General features: G+C 41.7%; 1 long non-coding RNA gene across 1 annotated transcript; it reads right to left on the bottom strand.

Annotated features, from left to right (window-relative positions):
• Window positions 1–17665: 17665 nt before the first annotated feature.
• Window positions 17666–19815, bottom strand: LOC118238536. The gene is made up of 2 exons (XR_004769029.1): window positions 19761–19815; window positions 17666–17927 (listed from the first exon to the last, which is right to left on the bottom strand). It is a non-coding gene; the product is annotated as an uncharacterized LOC118238536 (long non-coding RNA).
• Window positions 19816–20243: the final 428 nt, after the last annotated feature.

Below are 20243 nucleotides of genomic sequence, written 5' to 3'. Positions count from 1 at the left end.
ACACAAAATAAATTCCGATTCATAATCTTTTGAACATTTCTTTCAGTTATCCAGGTATCAGCTTCAATGTTTATCCAAATCCATTCTCTACCTCCCACCCCCAGGAATATGTTTAATTGGCAAAATCAGTGTGAATGCTCCCTTTTCAATCTATGGGTCCTTTACTGTCATAAACTTGCCAGTATTTATGAGGTATGATAATTCAATACCTGTATACAATATTTTTAAATAAATAAAGCAGATATTATGATTTATATACATCTTCTCTCCACCTAAGTTTTTCACATAGAATCTTAGTATTAAAGAACATAAAGATGCTATCTGGAGTTAGAATAGACTAAAAGATGGTTTAAGAAGCATCACACTGTTAGTCATGGTGGTCCATTCCTGTAACTCTAATACTAAGGGAGTGGAGGCAAGAGGATCATGAGTTCAAGGCCTGTGAGATCCTGTGTCAGAAAAGAAAAAAAGAGGAGGGGAAGGGAAATGACACGTGAAAGGCAATAGGAGTAAGAAAGGGGGAAGGGGAGAAAAGGAAGGTAAAGGGAAGAAAGGAACTAAAGGAATGGGAAGGGGAAGGAAGAGGAAGGGAGGGAAAGGAGAGGAGGAGAGGGCAAAGGGAGGGGAGGGCATGGGAGAGCAAAGGGAGGGAAGAGGAGGAAAAGAACCTCATGGCCCACCATTAGGAAGATGAGGTTATCAATTCATGATTTGCAATCAAAGGACCATGGTTTAATTCATTTTTTCCCTTTAATTGTATGAACATGATCAAACTTTAAAAACTTCTTTGAACCCCAACTTTCTGGTTAATGTAAAATGAAGATGGGTACGGGCCAGCCTACCTGAAGGCATCCATAGGCCCGCCTAGAGTTGTGGGTGCCATTGTGATGAGCATGTGTATGGTGGAGAAATGGAAGAGAAAGAGAGGCTGGCTGTTCTGAAAAAGTGAGGGTGGCGAGGAATGGCCTGGTGTTGGTGGCAGGCTTACTATCAGGGACCAGGGTGATATCCAGGCCTGAGCTGCTGCAGGGGCCATGTCTGGGTTTGTGATCCTAATACAGCCAGGGTTTGTGTTGATGTCTGTGGCTCCTGATATCATCGAAGGCCATGACAATGCCACTGGTCTGGGCCACCACCTAGGGCCATGTTGGTACCCCAGGGCCACATTGTTGCTGGAGCCATGCCAATCTGAGTGGCCTGCGCTGCTGATGAGGATCCTGTCCGGGTCCATGGCCTTACCACAACAAGGATCTGTGTTGATGTCTATGGCCCATGGAACCACCAAAGGCTACATGGAAACCTTGGGTATAGCCCACAATCTGTGCCATGTTGGTGCCTGAAGGTCATGCCACCACAGAGACCACACCAATTTGAGTGGCCTGCTCTGTCACCTAGGACCATGGTGTCATCTTGGCCAGGCCTGACACCAGGGCTATGTCTGGGTCTGTGGCCCTACCTTAGCCAGGTCTGGGTTGATGTCCATGGCTCCTATTGCCACCAAGGTCTGTGTGGATGCTCAGGGTCTTGAAAGCCACTTGAAACCATTTTGCTGTCTGAGGGCCTTGTTGCCTCTCATACTTATCTGGATGGGCTGTGCTGCCACTGTGTCCATGGTGATGTCTGGGCCCAAGCTTCTGCCAGGGGCCATGTCTGGATCCATGTTCCTTCTGCAGCTGGGGTCTGTGATAATGTCCATAGCCCATGTTATCACAGGAGGTCATGGGAACCATGCCTGTTGAAACATGAGGACCATGTTAATCAGGTCCTGCCCCTCACTGGCCCTACCCCTTGCTGGACACTTTAGCAGTTGAGCTGGTCCCCATCCCCCTCTCCTGCACTCAGGAGAGATGGCCTCCTCACCACTGGCATGGGAGAGCTGGCCCTGACTGTTGTAATTTTATAAAGCAGCTCAAGAGAGAAAGATGCTATAGAACAGAGTTCAAGCAGAAGGAATTTTTATTAGGGAAAAAGGATCATTAAAAGGGGAAAGGAGAGGAGGGACCCTGGCCTCTGGGGACAGGAACAGTGAGAGAGAGGAAATAGAGGCAGAGAGAGAGAAAGAGAGAGGGAGAGAGAGAGACAGAGAGAGAGAGACAGAGAGACAGACAGAGAGAGACAGAGACAAAGACAGAGACAGAGACAGAGACAGAGGGGGGGATAGGGTGGGCAGGACCCTTTTAAAGGGAATACAATGAACAGGCACAGGTGGTGCTCTTTGTGGCAGTAGCTGAGGGTGTGTCCTGTCAGTACTCCAAAAGCAGGCCAGTACAAATGCCTAAATACTAACACCAATGGCATGGGCCTAGGAGAGCTGGCTCTGGTCCTCACCTGAGGGGGATTGTCCCAGTGACTCAGACAGACTAGCTCAGCTACTGCCCAGATCCATATCCTGGGCCTTGGGTTGGCCCACTCTAACTTCTACTCCATCTATGACTGGCTGGAGTGAAGGGACTGGTGCTACAGACCAGCAACTTCAGGATTGCTATGACCTGGGGCAATAGCAAGGTATCCAAGAGGAGTTTCTGTGAGGCTCCAGTGATGATGGGGTGCTGGAGGCCTTGAAGCAGACCAATGGCTCATTGCAATGAACACTTTGGGGATAGGGGATAAGAACAAAAGGGCATACTGTGTGACACACCACAGCTCCTGATGCCACTAGGATGAATAAAGAGGTGTTGAAAAGACAGAATAATGAGGTAGATATCTTTTTTGTTTGTTTTGTTTTGTTCTTAATTTGGGGGAGGTTCTCTTGTGGGACATGCTGCAGGGGTGAGGGGCCGATATAGAGAGACTGGGAGGTGAGCAGGATTGGAGTGCATGATAGGAAATCCCCCAAAGAATCAATAAAGAATTATGTTTTTAAAATGGAGATGGCAATAATAAAAAAATCTTATTATAATACCATTGTCATTATTGTATCATGATGTCTAGTGGAATTAGAAGAATGCTATGTAATTTAGGAAGATGATTAACAATTAATTGATCTTTCATGTACTTGGATGAATTCTTCCTCTCCATGGTGGGGAGATATCTGTTTTAGGTCACCTGTGGTTAACACACCTCCAATTCTAGGGCGAGGCTTCCAACATTCTACCAGAAACCAGTACAGATCCATGATGTCATCTAAGACATGGCTAAAGATCAGCTGACATCCACAAGGTCATCTGGGACATAGGTAGAGAGAAGCAGAGATCAATGAGATCATGTGGTACACAGAAGTAGTTTTTTTTCTCTGTTCCACAGAATATTTAGCCTGCACCCTTGACTGTATATATTGAAGAATGTAAGCTAATGATTGTGTTGCTTGTTTGATGCTAAAGTATTGAAACAAAGATAATCAGATATGCTTGCATGTAATCTACCTGAGGCTTTGGGTGATGTTTTTAAACATATTATCAGAAGCTGCATATTTGCACAGAAATTGGCAGCTAGATGAGCTTCAAAATTGTTTATGTCCTGCTGGAATATATTTGCAGTGAACACTTAGGGACAAGCATTTTTTTAATGAAGAAAAAAGCATGGCTTTTAGGCATGGGCAAAAGCAGGTAACTAAAGATAGTAGTGACTGTCTATGGCTGCGCTAGAAAAATTTTTCCACATGGCAGCAGTTTGTGGACTCTTTTTCGTGGAACTCAGCAAATCAGACTATTGGCATCTTTTTGTTAAATCTACCTCTGCTTCCCAGAGAGAAAGCCATTAGGAAAAACCATTTCACCCTCTTGTTAGTTTGATTCATGTTCAAGGGTTCTTTCAACCGTTAGGAGATGAAAAGGTTTATTAACATTGTCCCTCCTTGCAGATCTCCTTCTACAGGGTTAGAAACAGTCTGTTCTTTCTTCTGTTTCAAGAGAAGTAGGGGGAGTGGATTGCATCTGGGCCGGACTCTTAATTGCTTTCCTCCCTTGGTAGCTTGCATAATATTTTCTGGAACCATGGAAGCTAGACCTCAGGAAAGAGGCTTCCAGGTCAGATTGAGCTTGAATCATCTGAGCCCTGTGTCATAAGTGTTTGGCAATAAGGACCCACCCTCAACTCCTGAAAGACAACCAAGGGCTACATCAATAATCTCTGTTGTTTGGGGAGTCACCTGAACCTCCCTGACCCACCATTCAAAAAGAGGTTTCTCCTGCTTTGTACTGGGCCTTTTGTTTGCCTGTGGTTCTTGTGCAGAGAATTATCAGTCCAAGTGGTTGAACTTCCTCTAATATAGAACCATCATAACTACCAGCATGGCTAGATAGGCATGAAGGCACAATAAGTCATGCTCACATGTTGGTGGCAACAAAGAACAGTCCAATTAGACTTAATGGCCACTTAACAAGAGAGATGTGATGCCAGGTACTGGAAACTCAGCTATTTTCCCTGGGCTAGTGAGGTCATGGACTTTAGAAAAGAATCTGCTACAACCACTGTGCTAGAGCAGCACATTTCCTTACTATGTTCTAAATCTTATCCTTATAACCACAGATAAGTGCTGCCACCCCCATCTAGGAAGCCTTTCTTTACAACAAATGGAGACCATTATGGGAGACTACAGTTGGACACATGCAGAATCAACAGATGTGAAAACCAGCCTCAAGGGATACTTCTACATTGCAGCTCCTACATCTATGGCTCAGGAAGCATCACATAATGGGGGGCGGGGTGGTAAGATTGCAGGATCCAGAATACCAGCAAGTCTGCTGCAAGACAGTCTTTTCTAGAAATGGCCATATAAACAAGGCCAGAAAACGACTGTATCAATGGATATGTTCACATGAAAGGGACAAACTTTTCTCAGAGTCCCCGCCTAGACCAAGAACCAACTACTGACTGCTGGGAGAAGGAGATTTTTACCTTTCCCAGGGATGACCCCACTTATTGGCTGTCTAATGGAGAGTGGTCATCCTTGAAACCACATTCACACCAACAAGGATGAATTCAGCAGGGTGTGTGTGTGTGTGTGTGTGTGTGTGTGTGTGTGTGTGTGTGTGTGCATTTGTGTGTGTGTGTGTGTGAGTGTGTGTGTGTGTGCACATATAGACAAATACACATACATGTATTATATAACGATAATAATCAAAGAAAAAAGGCTGTCAACTTGTGCGGTGGGGAGGAGACATGGGAGAGATTTAAGGGATGGTGGCTGAGAGAGGATGGATGGAAGAAAGGGGGGGCAAAAGTAATGTAATTTTCTTTCAATTGAAAACATATTTTAACAAGAGAAAAAAGTTTAGGGGAAAAGACAAAACAAAGAGAAGTGGGGGAAAACATGTACAGGCAAGTCAGATGATTAGACACAGGTCTTGTGACCTAGTCACTCTTACTTCATTTTTTCAGTAACATGTCTGGTTTTCAGTTATAGAGAGAAAGACAGAGGTGATTCGCAATAGATAGCAGGCCACACAGAGCAGCTTCAAAATCTTGTCAACTCTGGAATCCCACAATGCATTTAATAGGAAAGAAGCTATGTAACAAACAGCATGAACAATTGTTCTAGTTTCTTTTCTGCTACTGTGATAAAATACTGTGGCAGAAAGAAACTTCAGAGAGAAAAAGCTTTATTTCAGCTTACAATTCTAGGTTACTGCCTATCATTGTTGAGAAGTCAAGGCAAGAACTTCAGACAATTAGTCACATCATACTCACAGTCAAGATTGGATAAAAATGAATGCATATGTGTTTGCTCATGTGGCCTCAGCTCCCTTAGGTCAGAACTCCCTACCTAGGAACTGTGCCTGGATGCCTATAGTGGCCTGGGTCTTCTCACATCAAATAATTGAATAGCAATAGATCCATCCTAACCCAAGTGTAACCCAATGTTTTTTTAATTTTTTATTTACTTTTATGTGCATTGGTATCAGTGTGAGAATAGCAGATTCCCTGGAATTAGAGTTACAGACAGTTGTGAGGTGTCATGTAGGTTCTGGGATTGAACCCGGGTCTTCTTGAAGAGCAGTCAGTGCTCTTAACCACTGAGCTATCTCTCCAGCCTCCTAACCCAAGTTTTAAAAAGAAGACCTTGAGATTCTTTTCCCAGATGATTTTGGACTGTCAAGTTGGTAAAGCTAACCATCACACCAAAATATTAATGTTCAGGTTTTAATATATCTATACTAATGCACACACACACACACACATACACATATACATACATTTTCTATGAATATGTCTCAGGAAATGCCAATAAAACTATTACCATAATTACAATTGCCTTTGTAAAAAATGTATGGGGGGAAAGACAAGGAAACATCTCTTTGTAATTTTGATTTTTAAAGTCCATTCATATATATTATCTGGTTTATAAAATTGTTTTATGATAACATAAATATAAAGTAAATGTGAAATGAAATTAGTGCATTGTAATCCATGTCCCATCTGGCATTTGTTGAAAGGGAAGATATACCAGTATTAGAGAGGTTTTAAAGACCAGGACTGAACAGGGACTTTCTCCTTTATGTATTTGGAAGTTTCAAAGAAGAATGGGAACATTTTAAACAATTCCTTATGATAATTCAATGGCATTTGATGCCACACTCATCCTCTCCATAGATCTGTGGCCCTCAGAAAACTCCATCTTGTAGAAAAGGTATTCAATCTGGAGTCATGGCTCCCAGTCCTGGCAGGTCACCATTTTCTGAATCTGTCTAATTCTCACCTGAACACTTCTCAAGAGTGGGGTAAAGTTGGTGCACACCTTCATTCCTGTCACTCAGAAAACAGAGGCAGGCTAATCTCTGTGACTTTGATATAAGCTTGGCCAACATAGCAAGTTCCAGGGCAGCCAGAGCTAAATAGTGAGACCCTGTCTCAAAAAAAAAAAAAAAAAAAAAAAAAAGGAAAAGAAAAAAGAAAGAAAGAAAGAAAACAAGAAAAACAAGCAAACAAAGAATGGAATGTGTAGCAAGTGGAGAAATGTGTATGGCAATAATTTTAAGGACTATGCACACTAAAAGTTACTCCCCACAAATCTTATATTTAGTCTAGTTGTTTGTATAACAAGAAATGCATATGCTTCTGATGAGCTTTTGTTTCCTGTCTTGTTTTTGAAATCAGTACTTTAAAGTAGGTTGAGAACAGGGGTGATGGGGTGGGGAGGGGGCGAGGGTTAGGAAAGCTTGTCACAGTCTCACAGCAAACCCCCTGAGAGAATGGAAGGAGCAAAATGAAGAAGCAGAACAAGGGCTTTGCTCCTGGAGTTTGAGTGAAACAGGAATGTTCTTCAACTAGAAGGGAAAAGATCAGAGAGCATTTCTACCAAATGGTTCTGGAGCATAGGCTGTGCTGACAACTTGGTCCAATTCTTGACCCAGAAGTCAACAGAGAAGCCTCAGTTTGTTCCATCACAAATGTTTCACATTTTAAGAGTCCATGCTGTATGAAAAGTTGTGTCAACATAACAATACAGCCATCATAGATGAGTCACTCATGCAGCTATCTTTTCTGTTCTTGTATTCTCTGAGGAGTACAGACATTTGCCAAAAAGGACTCATCCATGGAACAATAAACATGAGGCTCTCTAAGCTAAATAAAAATTAGCACTTGTTTTTGGAGGGGGGAGAAGTTCTCTCAGAGCCCACAATAGTGATTATACCTTCCTACAAAGACATCAGGCAGCAAGTTTTTCCTAATATCTATACCACCTCCTTATACCTCCTTTATTTCTTATGTAATGTTTATTAACAATCATATTTTTGAAATTTTGAATTCTGAACAGTTACTTTAGACTGAATGGCTCTGAATCCCCCATGGCACAATTATTAAATAATTAATATAGATGAATATACTCATTTCATGTAGCTGTGATTGTGTGGCTGTTCTCATAAGGCATGTAGTATTTTGTGTCCTTTCCCAAAGAGTATACAAGCATGGGTCTATTGCTGTGACAATGTTGTAAGCATTGCTTATGAAAGCATGCAATACACTCTCAGTATTCAAGTGGACACATACACGGTGTCCTCCATAACTTTTCATCCCAGTTCATGAAATATATCAGAGAAATAAATTAGCCAGTAAGTACTCCAATGGCTTCCTTAATTTCATTATCTCCTCCTAAAATTAAATCTTCATTAGATTGTACTTTTGCTGAAATTCTCAACAAATTTAGCACCCTGCCAAATTTCAATGTGCCATTAGATGGGACCTCAAAAAGAAATTTAATGAGACACCTCCTTGAAGCAAAAGTCCTCAGTTTTGTGGAATGCTTCCTCAGGCAAATGCTGTCCACATTGTGTAGAACAACTTATGGACTGGTTAGTCTACTGTCAACTTGACACAAGCTAGAGTTCTCTTGAAAGACAGAACATCAGTTGAGAAAATGCCACCACCAGATTGGCCAGTAGAATAGTCTGTGGGACATTCTCTTGCTTAACAATTGATATGGGAGACCTTCGCCTGCTATGGGTAGTATTACTCCTGGCCAGGTGGTCCTGGATGGTATAAGAAAACAGGCCGAGCAGGCCATGGGGAGCAAGACAGGAAGCAATATTCCTCCATGGCTTCTGTTTAATTTCCTGTCTCCAGATTCCTACCTTGAGTTACTGTCCTGACTTCCCTCAGTGATAAACTGTGATGAGGACCTTGTAAGCCAAATAAAGCCTTTCTTCCTCAAGTTGCTTTTGGTCATGGTGTTTACCACAGCAATAGAAAGGAAGTCAAAGCAGCTTTCTCAAGGTGCTTTTTTTCCAAGTAAGAAATGGAAGGACTCGGTGGTAGCAGCACGAGAAGGGCTTTGTCTGGCAAGAACGCAAAGGGTAAAAACGGAAAGGCTTTAAATAAAGAGCATGTGTGGTTCTTAACAGCTCAGACATATTGGTCTGAATTATGAAGCCAAGCAAAACAGAGAAACCTTCAGGTCTGAAACTATAACCCTCTTTCTATGGTGCTTCTGGGGAAACACATCATACCCTGAAGGCTGTAGTCTCTTTCATTCTGGACCACTTCATCCACATTCTCATCCTAGCCCTTCTCACCTCTGAATGGTTCTAACAAAGGTAACAAACTCCTTCCCATGTTATTTTTGTTATGTCTGAGGATTTAAAATTCACTGAGAATCAGTGAGCAAGGTAGTCTGGAGGGGGACGGTTACTTATAGCTCAGGCTGTCTTCAACCTGTCAGGGACCATCGGGAAAATGATATTCTAGTGTGGTTGGTGAGAAAGTACTCTCCATTGCATGCAGCTGTGGAAATAAAAGTTGCAGTTGTCTTGTCAAAAAACATTTTCTTAAACAGGAAGTTAAGCTGACCCCAGATATTACCAACTATTTTAAAATATGAAAATCAAGATTAAGCGACAGTCTGCATGCATCCCTCAGCACGGAAGCCTCTCTATCACTCTTTAGTCATAAAAGTCCACTTCTCTAATTTCTTTCTTTAGAGACTCAAAATTCTTATGGTACAGGTCTTTCACTTTTTTGGTTAGGGTTACCCCAAGGTATTTTATGTTGTTTGTGGCAATTGTAAAGGGTGATGTTTCTCTGATTTCTTTCTCCACAAGTATATCATCTGTATATAGTAGGGCTACAGTTTTTTGAGTTAATCTTGTATCCTACCACTTTGCTGAAGGTGTTTATCAGCTGTAGGAGTTCCCTGGTAGAGTTTTTCGGGTCACTTATGTAGACTATCATATCATCTGCAAATTGACTTCTTCCTTTCCGATTTGTATCCCCTTGATCTCCTTTTGTTGTCTTATTTCTCTAGCTAGAACTTCAAGGAAAATATTGAAGAGGTATGGAGAGAGTGGACAGCCTTGTCTTGTCCCCAATTTTGGATACCAGCATGGGACTGATCTAGACCCCAGGAACGTGGGTTTCAGTAAGGAGACCTCAGAAATCTACGGGACTTCCTGTAGTAGTTCAGTATTTATCCCTAGCATACGTGTGGACTTTGGGAGCCCATTCCACATAGAGGGATGCTCCCTGAGCCAAGACACATGGGGGTGGGCCTAGGCCCTATCCCAAAGGAAATGATAGACTCTGATGATCCCCTATGGAAGGCCTCACTCTCCCTGGGGAGAAGAAAGGATATGTGATAGGTAGGGTATTAGTGGGGGGGGGGGGAAGTAGGGGAGGAAGGGAGGTAGTGGGAACTGGGATTGACATGTAAAACAACCTTGTTTCTAATTCAAATTTAAAAAAAAAAAGAAAAAAGTCCACTTCTCTAGATGGACTAGTACATTTACAGAAATGCCAGTGAAAAGCCACCTGAAAAGGCAAAATATTTAGTCAAACAACTCTGAGTTTGCTGTAGTGAAAACCAAGTAGAACTGAAATAGTTTCACCATCACCATGCACAGTGAATTGTTGGAGAGTAGGCAAATAGCTTCTTACCGTATTCTGTGATGATCTCTGCTGCTGAATTAGTCTATCACTTTGAACTCTTCATTCTCCATATAAAGCAAATATCTTGAAGGATAAGACTATGATCACTGAGTCTCCTTTGTGATTCTCTGTATGCAGAGCAATGCTGGCATGCCATAGGAAACTGAAAGGCTTCTCTAGAGCTCACCGGAATTGAACTGAAATTACTCTTGCAGAAGGTAAACACAGACTGACACTGATTTTACACACACACACACACACACACACACACACACACACACACACACACACACACGCTGTGTGTGTGTGTATCCAAAGATTCCATCTAGAAAATGGATGGCCCCTTGTGACATGGTATGACAGGAAATTGAAGTGAAGTATGTTTCATGGGACAACTTGTGAATTCAAAGTTGATGAAGACACTGAGATCTGAGGACTCATCCATTAAGGAACAAAGCATATTGAAAACCAAGTCATCATCACCCTTGGACTCATCTTATTCCACAAATTCTCTTCACCCTCACCAGCCAAAGCTAACTCTTGGGTTTTCTCTTCAACTAGGGCAAATCTGCAAGAGACAAGCAATGTGGTCTGCTCCTGCCACTGGTGGACCCAGATTCCCAGAGCTTTAAAACATTTTGATATCTGATGTAGGAGCTTGCTCAATGAACTCACACATAGGTGAGCAGAGAAGAAGAGCAGTTATGTCTGCAAAATACTTTGCTCTCTTAGAAGAGAGCTATTCCTTTTTGAGGACTAGAGTTTCAGAAGTCGGTTTTTATATAATCTGGTATATTTCAGTGGTGTTCCAAATAGGAAGATGTTTATCCAATTCCATAGTCAGTCTTTTTTAAAATGTACTGTTTGCCATTTATGAAAACACCTCTAAAACTCAAGAGATGAACAGAGTCTCTGTAATGAAAAAACACATTTCCCTTGGGGCTGCTGGCGTTAATGTTATTTTAATGTCATTCCAACCTGAACAACCTTAAATTTATCGATATAAAAACCTGTATGTATCTAGCTCTCTAACAACTAAAAAGTTTTAAATTAAATACAAACAAAACTCCAAGCCAATAAGTTTTTAATTAGCAATCTTAATCCGATGTGATGGATGGAAGTGCGTTACTGAAAAGCACACTAATTGCTGCTTGTGATCTGCGTCCAGCATCTATGACCATAATGGGTCCTTCCCTTCTGCAGGCTTAAAGATGTAGACATCATCTGAAGACTTACTTCTCTCTGTGGAATTAGTAAGAAACCTTCTTTCATAAAATGTGCATCATTTACATATTAAATCGGCCTCTATTATTTTCTTATTATCTTGAGATAATTAAAGTTGCCACTTGGCAAGAAGGACACTGGCACTATTTGTACAAACACAGGCACTAAATTCATCCTAATGATCTAGATACCTGTCAGGATTCCTTTTAGCTGTAAATAGAAGAAAACCCAACTTCACCTGGGTTATAAGTTAAAGAAACCCTGGCTATAACACTGCATGGGCTCCAGCTAGGTTACAGGCTCCTCTCTTAGGCCAGTATATGCATCATCAGAGCTGACACCCAGAGCTATGGCTGGAGGCTATCCCACTCATGCTCTGTGCTTGAATAGGGAGAAAGGTGGATTCTGAAGGAACCTGTGGTGCTGTAACAAAGAAAATACAGACAAATACGTACCAGACAATCAACAATAAAATGACTACTACACACTTGTAATAGTAGGATTTTAACTATGGTTAAAATAAAAACTCTTGTGGAGAATTCTCATATATTCCTTAGATAGCATTTGTCAGATCCAAGTTTGAGAATTATTTATTTAGCTAGAGGGCTGTATCATAATTTCAAAACCTACTTTAAGATTTCAAAACCATGGGTCCAGATCAGTAGATAGAATCTGCCCAACAAATTCATCCTGAGTCTATAGAAGCAAGTCACTCTTGTTATTTAGATATGCTGGTCTTAATATTTATATAAATAAAATGAGACCCCAGGCAACACACACACACACACACACACACACACACACACACACACCTCACATCAAGTGGATTTTCACTCAATTTGTAGTTCCCATTAAAGCAACCTGACTTGAACTGTAGCCTATATAAACTGATGAAATCTACATTGGGTGCTTCTAAGAGGCATACTAAAGAGTCAATAGTCTACCTGGAGAACCAGGGGATTGAGGACATTTAACTATCAACCAGAAGAGAGACGTCAGGTATCAAGAGATACAACTGCAGGTGAGGTTTACATCAAAATTTCAAAGAGTAGACACCTTGTGAAACAAGAAGCAGTTTACCCCCATAAAGAAGTTGCTTCTCTTGGTAACATAACAAAGCTACAGAGACATTGCTAGCTTATTGGCTCAACAGTGGTCAGTAATTCTTATGAACAACACGTGGAAAGTCATGTGAATTATAATGCAAAATAAAAGGGCCTCAGTGAGAACACTCATGCCTGTTCCTGCATAGGTGAGTTGACCTAGACAAGTGGTAAAGTGAAAGTTTGGATCTCTTTCATCTTTATCTCCTTTGGGCTGACCCCCAGTCTTCTGAGGATTGACGTCATGAGGTACCTGGTGTTATCCAGATTTATTAGTATGTCAGCACAATCATCACCACATGGAGCAACATAGGGCATTAACATTTGTATAGCAGGGCATCAGACCCAGGTTCCTTCCTCTAGTGATCAGAAAGCATGTCTGGAGGCTGCTCCTATTGGAATGTGATATTTAAAGGGATAATTTCTTCATACTTGAAACTTCCAACTTCCATCCCAGTTGTGCATCTGAAGAGCAACCAATCCCTCCTGATTATTCGAGTAACTACATGGGGAACCCAGGACAAGTCATTTAATGTTATTATTGTTTAATTCCTCTATATACAAAGAAGACACTGACTTTTAACTCAACCCTATACATGAGATAGGTGAAAAAAAAAAAGGAGCTCTCAGATTAAAAAAAAAAAATGTTGTAAAGCCTGAGTAACAATGAGAAAAAGCCTGATTCAATTATACAAGTATTTCTTGGCTTCCTATTCTCTCCTTAGACTACTGTTGATAGCCTAGTTTTGCAATATGTTGAAGAGTATATAAATTCAAGTTCACAAGATTATTCCCCAAAGTGACCCAAACCAGAGCTTTGTGGTGATCTACAGATGTTGATTGCATTTCCCATAAGCAGTCTCATAGAAGCACATCTGTGTGTACAGAGAACCAGAGAGGAATGCAGCTCAGTCTCTGCCCTTACATTACTGCTGAAGTGTGATTGTTTTATTACTCTGCTTTAGCCAAATTCTTCTTCCTGGTACTTAAAACCATGAAAACCCAAACAGACTGAATATAGCAAACCATTAAGTAGCCATTCTTTTATTCACAGGATTCTGTTTTAGGACATGAAGGGGACAATATAATGTTGTAATTACTACTATTAATAGTAGCAAATAATACCAAGCCATTACCCAAGCACCGGAAATTGGCAACAATTTTGTGCCCCATGGCTGCACACTACTCTCCACACCACCACTCAAGACTGAGAAATCCAATAACATTTTTCAGAATGTGAGTGATGTGACTTGAGAACTATCTGTTTATGATTCATGCTAAGGAGCAAGAACCATCTGCTACATATCAGTAAACTGCTTTGCCTCAAAGGAAAACACATTCTATGCTGTATTAACTCAGTTCTGAAGCAGAATATCACATACACATCAGCCAATTAGAGGCTGAGTAGACAATGCTCTCATATACTGGTCTGATACCCTTTTTACACCAGGGACATCAAAGGGCACTTACAAATGGCTGTGTAACTAGTATTAGCAAGCCTATCGTACAATAATGCAGTTGATACAGAGCAATGGCAGTTAACCTCTATCTTGTTTAAAGACTTACATCATTAGTGACAAAGAATTGGATTCTGATTCTAAAAATTTCAAATCTATAAACTTAAAATAGTCAACAAAAATATCAGTTGTAGGACTTGGTTTGTGTTTTATTTTCTTCCTCCCTTTGTTTAAGTTTACCTCTCAATAAAATCCAGACCAAGAAAATTATGTAATGAACCATTTTTGTTTGTAGAGATCTTCAATTTCCACTGTCTCCTACTCTGTAGGGCTTTTTTTCCCAAATATCCATCAAGGATCACACGTTCTTGTAGAATGCTGCAGGTTAGCACTCCAGACAGAGCACAGACTGACAAATGTACAAACAACTCACCCATTGTCCTTTCATAAGTGCATGTGTTACACTATGTTATAAGATCTGTGCTAAAATCCCTGGACTCAAAGACTGATAAGGTGATAGCATCCAGAATCTAATGTAGTATTTAATAGGCTACCACTTGGTGGGGAAGAGGATTAGATTTAAAGTGTGGAAAATTATACACTTAAGATGATGGTAAGGAGTGATCATGGAAAATGCTGTCAAGATTCTTCATCCTTGTCCACTTTCTATAATTTGCTAAAGTATCAAATCAACTCTTAAGTGATGGGGAATTTCCTTCTCTGTATATGTTCATCTTATTGATTGATAAATAAAGTACTGTTTGGCCAATGAGGCAGCAAGTTAGGCAGGACTAGAAGTCAAGGAGGATTCTGGGAAATGTAGTAAAGAAGCAGTGATCCAGGCAGGAAGTGACATAGCAGGGAGACTCATTTATAAGCAAGGGCAAGAAGGAAGTCGTTCCCTTCTCTCTTCCTCCTGGTCCCTGCTCTGGAATTGCCATGTGATCTGCCAGCAACAGAGGGAGCCAGCGAAAGGCATCCTCTATAAGATAAGTCTTATAAAATATATAGATTTATGATAATTAAGACTGAGCTAGCAGATGAGAAATCCTAGTCAGGATGGCCAAGCAGCATTTGTACCTAACATAAGTCTCTCTGTGTTACTTGAGACCATAATGTGGCAGCTAGCGGAACTTGGGAGGCCTGGCAGAAAGTGCCCACAAGGTAGCAGGGTTTGGGTGGCTTTTGCATAAAACTTTGTCATTACACTTAAGTATCTAGGAGCTTTCCAGATAGATACTGTGTCCATATCCCTCTTGAACCCATTCAGCACTGTTCGGCATCCTAGAACCAGACACTGCTTTATGAACGCCATTATCCTTGAGTAGTCACAATGTAGCAAGTGAAGTGATGACCTAGCACACAATCACTACATCATGAGTGAAGCAGACAGTACTGGGAGGCTGTACAACATGCTAAGAGTAAGACAGAGTTCACTTTTGTCATGGTAACTAAGAAATGTTTTCCCAAATAGACAAGATTCAAACAAAAGTTTAAAGCATAAGACATACATCATCTATGGATATAAATTATGATCTGCATGGTCTAGGCTTTACCCTACAAAAGGCAAAAGACTTGACCAACCTAGGCCCAAATGCTTGTATATTTGCTATGACTGCCACACTGAATGGGATGTCTCTTTGTATGGCCCACTTGGCGTACTTAATTTACTTACATGCTTAATGTCATAGGCAATTTGGGTTTTAGATTCCTGATGCATTGATTATAGCCTGAGTTCATATGACCACAAAAAAATCAATGGACTTACTCAAGTATATGCAATTATCATTTTATTTTGTTATTTTTAATTGGATTATTTACTTTTTTTGTTTGTTTGTTTTTCAATACAGGGTTTCTCTGTATTGCAGTTGTCCTGGAATTTGCTCTGTAAACCAGGCTAGCCTCGAACTCAGAGATCCGCCTGCCTTTGCCTCCCAAAGTGCTGGGATTAAAGTTGTGTGCCACCAATGCCTGGCTATTCACTGGTATTTTATAACAAATTTTAACACTTAAACTTGACTATTTTGACTATCTATAGCCATAATCCAAAATGAAGAAAAAATGTTGATAACCAAAGCAATAATTAATTAGTCTGTAAATTTTAGACAAAGTTGTTTTTGTTCAAGACGGTATAGAATGTTACGTAAATTTTAGGGCAAATGGTCTTACAGATATCCTTGTGTTGGTTAGTTGTATGTCAACTTGATACAGACCAGAGTCATTTGAGAGGAGGAGCTCAACTGAAAAAAAATACTTCCATAAGATTGGCCTATGCATGTTTATCTGCATTTTCTTCATTAATGATTGAAGTGGGAGGGCCAAGCCCACTATGGGTAATGCCAGCCCTGATCACATTGTCCTAAGTTGTCTAAGAAATCAGGGTGAGCAAGTCTTGGGGAGCAAGCCAGTAAGCAGCAATCTACCATGGCTATAGGTTCCTACCTTGAGTACCTACAGTGATTTCATTCAGTGATAGACAACCTTGGAGTTGTAAGATGAAATAAATTATTTCCTTTCCAAGTTGCTTTTGTCATAGTATCTTATCATAGCAATGAAAACCATAACTGAGGCAGCCTCAAATTTAACTTGGTCCACCTGCTCTTGTGCACTCAAATACCACCTTCTCCAATGACAGTTAGTAGAGTTCTAATTTAAATAGGTGCATTTACATGGGTACTGGGTCAACTAAACCACACAGATCTTGGCTATTCTCACATGATACAAACTGCAGTGCTGTGTTGGCAGTGGCAATGCCCAGATCACTTCTTGTCCCGCGCGCTCTCTGTATTTCTCGCCAGCAAGAAATCATACACGGGACACTCGGATCCTTCTGCAGACAAGCTTTAATGCATCTTGAGAGGAGAGCATAAGCTTACCAGAGCGGAGACCCTGAGCCAAGAATCCCGTCCCCTAATAAAGGCTGGCAGCCGCCGCCTGGGACGTGTCACCCTATGATTGGCTGCAGCTCATCAGGCCATATGACGCCACGGAATAGGCAGAGATCAAGGAATGGAAAATTACCCAGCGCCTGCGCAATAATCTTGTTTACATTCGGTGCCTGCCGGATGCAGGCGCCATCTTGTAATGGAGAATGCAGGGACGGCTCCCTACATATCCCCCTTTTTTTATTAATTAATGAAAAGGCTTTATATTATTACAAGCAAATAGGTCACCCATATGTTGAGGGATAGAGGCAGAGGTTGTACCTTCCCAATCAAATATTAAGACTGTGTACAAGAGTCGCCATCAGGCTGTTAGCTTGACCCGAAGCGCTCTCGACCTGTCCTCTGCCGTTTTTCTGGGAAAGGGAGACTAGGGCAGGCAACCCTTATGCAGGACAACATGCCTCCCAGAGAAGCCTGCATATTGGGCAACTCTCTGTGCGATGCCTTGCTCGACATCCCTCATGGGCTGCTCAAGCCAGGCACTCTACCCTGTGCAATGAGCCTAGGCTCCGGGTGTGCAAGAGCTGTCTGGCCAGCGGCCTATTGCTTAAGCATAGTTAGCCAAATATCAGTGGAAGCCCCTTGTTCCAAAGCTACAAGCGCTTGGGCGATAACCACCTTGTCTCTCTTAGTTTGAGCCCTGAGCTTACAGACCAGCCAGAGAAGCAACATCAATCCGCAGCAAACGGCTGCACCAAACAATCCCACCTCCACCCATTTCCTTAAAATAGGAGACAGCTGAAGCTATCTATGATGACAATCTCTCCGTCAAGGACAGGAGTTAATCTGGATAATAGCGGCTCTCAACTCCCGGGGAGAGGGTGGAGTTCCGACTTTTGAGGGTCCAAAGAGGCTCTTCGGGTGAGTCTTTCCGGGATCCACAGGGGATTCTCTTCATCCTGTGGAAAAACACATATCGCTCCCCTGGATCTTATGAGAATAGGATCCGGGCCTCTCCAAAGACCAGTTAAGACATCTTTCCATTTTACCATCTCCTCTGAGGTATGACGCTTGGCCGCTGTATGGCCCTGAGCGTCGGTGTTTAGAAAATTAAGGGTAAAGAGTGCCATGGATATTGCAACTCTTGGCACCGAGGGTAAGGATGCTCCCATTCCCTCCTTTTGTTTGATTAAATAAGACTTAAGTGTGCGATGGGCACGTTCCACAATGCCTTGTATAAGGTAGGCCAGTTAGATGGGTAATTTCCATCTGTCTGTAGAAGTGCTGGAACTTTTGAGAGGTATAAGCCGGCCCATTATCTGTTTTTAAGAAGCACACAGGTGGCTAGGTAAAGTCTTATTTCTGTAATACAGCTGAACTTCCTTAAACAGTAGCTTAACTTCTTTCTGAGGCAGGGTTTTTTTTGTGACTTTGGAGCCTGTCCTGGAATTCGATCTGCCGGACCAGGCAGGCCTTGAACTCATAAAGATCCATCTGTCTCTTACTCCCGAGTGCTGGGATTAAAGGCGTATGCCGCCAACGCCCAAAACTTAAAGGCGTGTGTCACCAACACCCTGAGCTTAAAGGTGTGTGCTACCAACATAATAGATTAGCATCTTTTACAAAACAAGAACTTTACATTGTCAGGCTTTGCTTAAAAATTCTAAATTGAAGCTCTTTAAGTACAAACATTAATAAAATCAAACATTTGAAAAACTGGTTTTAAAAAGAAATTTAAATTCCCTTAAGGTCTTTCTGTAATATATAGAAGCATTAACATTTTAAATCTTAACTGAAAAACTTGTTTCTAAGATGGTACCTCTGATTTCCATGCGGTAACCTTTAGTTAAGATGGCGGTCTAAGTATCCTTTTTTTAACTTTAGCAAAATGGCTACCGTCAGTCATGTGACCAGCTACAAAATGGCCGTACCAGGAAATAGAACATTTTAAAACAAGCATACATAAATTACTTGAGCATCTTTAGGATATGAGGCTTTCCCCAGGCATCCCAGGCCTCCAAGCAGTGTTGAATAACATGCACGGCCTTTTCCCCTATCAAAGACTGGGAAAGCCATCTGTAATTTTCTCCGCTCCTCTGATGGTAAAAAGGAGTCGGTACCAAATAGTGGGGGTGCTGATGGAAGCACACCCGCTGGCATTTTTGGCAGCCGATATCTATCGGGGTGGTATCGTGCTGCTTCTTTCTCTAGCTCTGCTTCCTTGCTAGAGTCTAAAATCTCAGAGTCTGAGCTGCTCAGCTCCAAGGCTTCCAGTTTCGTTGTAGGGCAGAGGCTAGGTTTTGAGTCCTCATCTCTCCTAAATTTACCGGGGTGTGACCGGTTATTCCCTATTTTCTCTCCCTCCTTCTCTGTCTCTCCCTCATCTAGCTGAGCTGTTCCTTCCAAAACCCCATCTCTTGAGCTTTTAGAGTCATTAGAGCTATCAAGATTTAAAGCTTTAAACTTATTTACAGAATCATCTAACAAATTATTCACTCCCTTGTCAGTAGACATTCCAGGAGGTCCTTTTTTCTTATTTGTTGTTTTTTCTGTTAACAAATTATTCACTCCCTTGTCACTAGACATCCCGGGAGGTCCTTTTTTCTTATATTTTATTGTTAGGCGCGCCCCATCTCTCACCACATTCGGTTTCTGATATGTAATTCTGGACTTCTTTAAGATTGCTACAACAGTGAGAAAAGTCAAAATAGCTCCTAGTAAAAGCATAGAAGCCTCTATATTAACCTCCCACAATAGCAACATTCCCAAGCCAAAGTCCAGAAAAAACATACCTCTCCGAATTTACCACCCTGCAGTTCTGAATCCGCCTCGTTAGAGGGGTCTCCGTGGTGCTGGAGATGTTCACATGTTCCCGGGTTTCGGCACCATATGTCCCGCGCGCTCTCTGTATTTCTCGCCAGCAAGAAATCATACACGGGACACTCGGATCCTTCTGCAGACAAGCTTTAATGCATCTTGAGAGGAGAGCATAAGCTTACCAGAGCGGAGACCCTGAGCCAAGAATCCCGTCCCCTAATAAAGGCTGGCAGCCGCCGCCTGGGACGTGTCACCCTATGATTGGCTGCAGCTCATCAGGCCATATGATGCCACGGAATAGGCAGAGATCAAGGAATGGAAAATTACCCAGCGCCTGCACAATAATCTTGTTTACATTCGGTGCCTGCCGGATGCAGGCGCCATCTTGTAATGGAGAATGCAGGGACGGCTCCCTACAACTTCTCATGGTCCAATATGAAATATTAGGAATCTAACAG

The sequence above is a fragment of the Cricetulus griseus genome, chromosome 3 (assembly GCF_003668045.3).
Source record: "Cricetulus griseus strain 17A/GY chromosome 3, alternate assembly CriGri-PICRH-1.0, whole genome shotgun sequence".
Classification (NCBI taxonomy): domain Eukaryota; kingdom Metazoa; phylum Chordata; class Mammalia; order Rodentia; family Cricetidae; genus Cricetulus; species Cricetulus griseus.
The sequence above is the reverse complement of the archived record's forward strand: the minus strand, read 5'-3'. Positions and strand labels throughout refer to the sequence as shown.